The sequence below is a fragment of the Hyla sarda genome, chromosome 13, assembly GCF_029499605.1.
Source record: "Hyla sarda isolate aHylSar1 chromosome 13, aHylSar1.hap1, whole genome shotgun sequence".
Lineage (NCBI taxonomy): Eukaryota > Metazoa > Chordata > Amphibia > Anura > Hylidae > Hyla > Hyla sarda.
In genome coordinates this window covers 35,022,769-35,028,768 of record NC_079201.1, presented here as the reverse complement: position 1 = coordinate 35,028,768, position 6,000 = coordinate 35,022,769, and positions in this window count along the sequence as shown.

Sequence of the window (6,000 nt, the reverse complement as noted above, 5' to 3'; positions counted from 1 at the left end):
CACCCCTTTTTTCCGTGTTCCCAAGGGAGACAGCCCGCCTGCAGGATCTCCGGCCAGGACTACACAAAATTGTATATGTGGACCTGAGGAAGGCGCAAGTGTGCGTGCAAAACGCGTTATCCTGTTTTACTTTTGACTTCTTTTACCAATAAAAGTTAGTCCTGTGTAAGTGCTGGCTTGTTTTCTGTTGCATCTGACTCCCGTCTACAAACAGTAGCGCTCTCAAACAAAAACCCGTTCTTTTTGCATACTCTATATTAAAATTGAGTAATGGTAACCCTTAGCACGCAGCTTCGCACGGACCTCCATAAACTGCACCCACTGCTTGCGAAGTTCCATAGAAAAATCATGATAAAAGGACACCCTGCTTCCATCACAGATGACCTCTCCCTTGATCCGCATAGCCCGGAGAATAGCATTCCTGTTCCTGAAGTGAAGACGTTTGGCCAGGAAAGGACGTGGAGGGCCACCAGGAGGAGGGGACCGAGCTGGAACTCAATGGGCCCGCTCAACAGAGAAATAAGGAGAGAAAGTGTCCACAGGAAGAATCACCTTCAGCCAGCTTTCCACGAACAGCACAGGATCATTCCCTTCCATCTTTTCAGGGAGGCCCACCAGGTGTATGTTATTTCGCCTCAAGCGGTTCTCCATATCATCCATCTGACTCAGGACTCCCGTGACCTGACGCTGTAGAGAATCAACCCGCTCTGGTAGGGAATGTAAGGTGTCTTCCACCAAAGGGACCCTGCGCTCCTCCTCTTCAGTGCGCTCACGTATCTTTTGGGTCTCATGGTGCTAAATAACAAATTCCTGCCGCAGCTCATCCACTTTAGTCACCATAATGGATTGACATGGGGTAAAGGCCGCCAAGAGCTCTGAGAACCGACGGTCCATAGCTGTAGCGTCATAGACTGGCCTTTCAGGAAACTGTGGCTGCTGGGGAGTCGGAGACCCTTCAAACAGTGACAAAGGCGGATCAGGAGAATCACCTCTAGGACGGTCCTGAGATCTGGAGAACTGGCTCAGCGCTTTCGCTGCCTGCACAAAAACTTTAGTAGCAAACGGTGTCCGAGCACCAGGATCTCGCTGAGAAGGGCCACCGGAGCGGGAGGACCCATCATCAGAGAAAGCCTCCTCATCAGAAGTCGGCTGTGAGGCCTCAGCATACACTTTAAATCTCTAATTCTTGTTATGAGGGCCACCCATGATCAACAGGGCCACACCAAGAGCAGGTAGAAAGTCACCAGTGAGGAAGCACTCCGGTCAGGAGCAGGGCCCACAGTGTATAGCAAACTGTGGGGGCTGACCACAAAGCACCACAAGTCCCAGCAAGACAGCGGCAAGGCACTATGGTACTCATAGTCCGAATTGTGGTGTCCCGTTACCGTATTGCATACCGTAACTAGTGTAGAGGTCCCCAAAGTCAGAGTAACTGTGTTCAGGTAGGGTTCCTCAGGTCGGACAGCCCCTAGTCGCCTCTCTTCAAGTATAATTCTCTAATGATAATATATGTATATATTTAATAATTATATATATTTGATAGTAATGTATAGTGCTTACCTTGTTTGGCGTCGCAGGACCTTCGGTCATGTGACCATGCTGATAACCTCTATGGTATGTTGGAGGACCTTGGGTCATGTGTTTCCCACAAGTCTTTGTGATGGTGATTGACATTAGTATGGACCAATTAGCACTAGTCCAGCCCCTGCCCATATAAGGGAGCTGCGTCCAATTATCGCTCTAGTGGATGCCGGACTAACAGGACGGTTCTGCGCAACTTTCAAAGTCACGCTACCGGCCTCAGCTGAACCAAAACCGTGAGTTCAAATCTAAATTCCCGCTAATGCTAGCGTGACTACTGAACCGCAACTAAATCCCCTAAATCCAGTGGAACATTGCACAATACTAAAAGACTCTAAATGCTAAAGTCCCAACCTTTGTCAAACTCCAAGGAAAGCAATTGTTATGCTTAGAGACTGTTCTGTTATTGAAGCTTGCAGAAATTCTTCAGTAAAAGTTAATCCTGTTTCAGAAAACTCTCCAGTTGTGGACAATCTATTATTATATACCTCTCTATCGCTCTTGGGAAGGGTGGCGGTAGGGCAAGCGTTACTGAGGAGCCCTCACCCTGGCGTCATGAATAGCAAGGGTTAACAAGCACCCTTTGATTACCGCACAGCTACACTCCCCATACCTACATCCCCCAGGCTATCAAAGAATGAAGTGTGCAGAATCCTGCAATGGAGATTTCAGGAAGAGACCCAGCAACAGCAGGCACACCAGTATGGAAAGGCAGTCCAGCAATATATGAGGCTATAAGGCATCCTCAATGACAGGGCAAAAGGCAGCAGAGGCTATAATAGAAGATTGTATTGAATGGAAGTCCACCACACCTTCAGCAGCAGATGCAGCCTGGAGCCTCAGGGAAACCAGACCAAGCCAGCTCAGAGGAGTCCAGGAGTATCCTAGGCAATGGGGAAGCCACGACCACGAAGCCTGAAATGGCGGTGCCCCGATCTCTCCGCCTGGAGAAGATGCAGCTCAGCCCGAGGACCAGAGGGAGCAGCCGGCGGCTCCACAGAGCAGCAGAGATGCAGCCCGACAGCCGCAGCAGACAGGACCCAGCTCCCAAGTCTACCGCTCGCCGACAGGAGAGACCCCCGCTGCAACCACCACCGCACACCAGCTAGTTCCTCAGGTCCTCCGCTAGCCCCAGAGAGCCACACGGGTAAGTACTGGACCCTTTTCAGGATGTTTTAATCAGGGTTATGGTGCCATAACTCCAGATTTAAAGGATAACTGCCAGCCTGTTCACCCACACTAAACCCAATACACAGGGTTATCATGTGGGTGAACAGGAGTCCAACTAGGGGTCATTTAAATATGTCCAGTAGGTCCTAGATATGTCCCCCAGAAGATCCTCTACTAAATTGAGTAAATCATGCACAGGGGACGGGGCTCCTCCCACTCAATTTACATATTCATTGTCTGACTCCACTTCACTAGGATGTGGAGTAACAGACAATGAATATGTAAATTATGTTGGCAGAGCCCCTCCCCATATATCCTCGTGAAATAGAGTCACAGACATTAAATATGTAAATTGAGTGGGCAGTGCCCTGCCCCTTGTGTACGATTCACTGAATTTAGCAGAGGATCTTCTGGGGGACATGTCTCAGGACCTACTGGACATATTTAAGTAAGTGACCCCTCGTTGGACTCCTGTTCCCCCACGCTATTGGGTATAGTGTGGGCAAATAGGCTGACAGTTTTACTTTAAGACACCTGCTCCCCATTCACACCTGAGACCTTGTAACACTAATGAGTCATATGACATTGGGGAGGTCAAATAGCTAATTGTGGCCAATTTTGGATATTTTCACTTAGAGGCATACTCACTTTTGTTGCCAAAGTTTAGACATTAATGTTGTGTGTGCTGTAATGTGTGTTGTGGTGTGTGTAATGTGTGTGCAGACAGCAAAATTAAACACTGCAGTTAAACACTTTAGTTTTGTCAAATTATAATATAAAAATAGTATATAATAATATTTCTAAAAAATGTGAGGGTGTACGCACTTATGTGGGATACTGTATATTACCAATATATTCCGCTATGCTATACAGATCTTATCATCACTCACTTTGGTAACCAAATTTTCAATTGAGCTATCCGAATGTTTTGAAATATAAAAGGAAACCCATGCAAACATGGGGCGATTTTGTTTGTAAATGTTGCCAATGGTGGGTTTTCAACTCATGACCCCAGCAGTACTGAGTCACCATGATGCCCTTTATTTTTTTTACAGGGAATAGGATCCAATATCACATATATATATGTTGCGGTGTGTTAACCTTTAGTATTTGGGTAACAACTCCTTTAGTTTTATTCAGCAGATGGGGATACATCATAGGGGAGGACAGACATCAGCAGGAGCGCACAAGGGTGACAGATGTTCCGTATGATTGTCAAAGGGTATTGTCAAAGCCTTAACAAAACATTTTTGTGGAAGTGTATCGAAAGGACAGGGAATATGTATCTGATCGTGGGGGATCCGATCTCCTGCACGGCATCCCAGCTCTCCCCAGGAACAGAGCATGTTGACACCAAGCTTTGTAGCACGGTACAGTCTATAGAGGATGTGCATAAGTTACAAGATGACTTGGATAGACTAAGTGTCTGGGCATCCACTTGGCAAATGAGGTTCAATGTGGATAAATGTAAAGTTATGCATCTGGGTACTAATAACATGCATGCATCGTATGTCTTAGGGGGGATTAAACTGGCAGAGTCACTGGTAGAGAAGGATCTGGGTGTACTTGTAGATCACAGACTACAGAATAGCATGCAATGTCAGGCTGCTGCTTCCAAAGCCGGCAGGATATTGTCATGTATCAAAAGAGGCATGGACTCGAGGGACAGGGACATAATACTCCCCTTTATAAAGCATTGGTACGGCCTCACCTGGAATATGCTGTTCAGTTTTGGTCGCCTGTTCATAAGAGGGACACTGCGGAGCTGGAAAGGGTGCAGAGACGCGCGACAAAACTAATATGGGGCATGGAACATCTTAGCTATGAGGAGCGATTAAAGGAGTTACAATTGTTTAGTCTTGAGAAGAGACGTTTAAGGGGGGATATGATAAACGTATATAAGTATATTAATGGCCCATACAAAAAATATGGAGAAAAACTGTTCCAGGTTAAACCCCCCCAAAGGACGAGGGGGCACTCCCTCCGTCTGGAGAAGAAAAAGTTTAGTCTCAAGGGGCGACACGCCTTCTTTACCGTGAGGACTGTGAATTTATGGAACAGTCTACCTCAGGAACTGGTCACAGCAGGAACAATTAACAGCTTTAAAACAGGATTAGATACATTCATGGAACAAAATAACATTAATGCTTATGAAGAAATATAAAATCCCATCCCTTCCCCAATATCGCGCCACACACCTACCCCTTAATTCCCTGGTTGAACTTGATGGACATATGTCTTTTTTCGACCGTACTAACTATATAACTATGTAACTATGTAACTATGACCCCCCGCACAAAGCGCTGTGTGATGTGCCACCTTCATGTATCTCTATGGGAGAGCCAGAGATACAACTTCATGCAGGGTTTGACATGCTCCGTTCCTGGGGAGAGCTGGTGGTGCCGTGCAGGAGATTGTACAGCTTATCCCCTTTGGCTAGGGCATAAGTTGTATGCCACCACAGTACGCCTTTAACCAAAACAGTCAGGGATGCAATAAATGATAAGAGGAAAGCGTTCAGATTATTGTGGGTGAGGAGGAACTAAAATATTTTGAGAAGAATAAATTATGCAAACAAACAAAAAATAGCATAAATTGCAACACAGAGAAAGATTACCATAGAAAGTAAAAACAACCCAAAAATATTCTTTACCTACATAAACTTGCTGTCAACCTAACTAATACTCTAGGTGTACTGGTGGAACGGGATGAGGAAAAGGACAATTTACTTAATGCATTCTTCTATACTGTATTTACACAAAAAAGCTTTACAAAATCCAATGTTTCCCGGGGTACCCCTTTAATGAAATTTTACAGAATAGTACTGCATTTATCCTTTGAAATATTTGCTTAGGTTTTTATCATACAGTTGTGTATCTTGGGTGGAATGATGCTTTTGACCATTGACCCATTTTGTTTTCTAGATCTATGACTTACTCACTGTCTTGGAAAGTTTTGGAAATGCCAAAACAGTGTTAAATACTAACTCTACTCGCTGTGGTCAGATTCTTCAGATGTACTTTAAAAGGTGATTTTCCTAGACTTAAATAAATTACAAAAATATAGGTGGATTCAGTCATAGCTGAATAAAAAGCATAGGAATAATTATCAGTATGTACAATGTGTATTAGTATTAAAGGGGTATTCCAGGAAAAAAACTTTTTTATATATATCAACTGGCTCCAGAAAGTTAAACAGATTTGTAAATTATTTCTATTAAAAAATCTTAATCCTTTCAGTACTTATGAG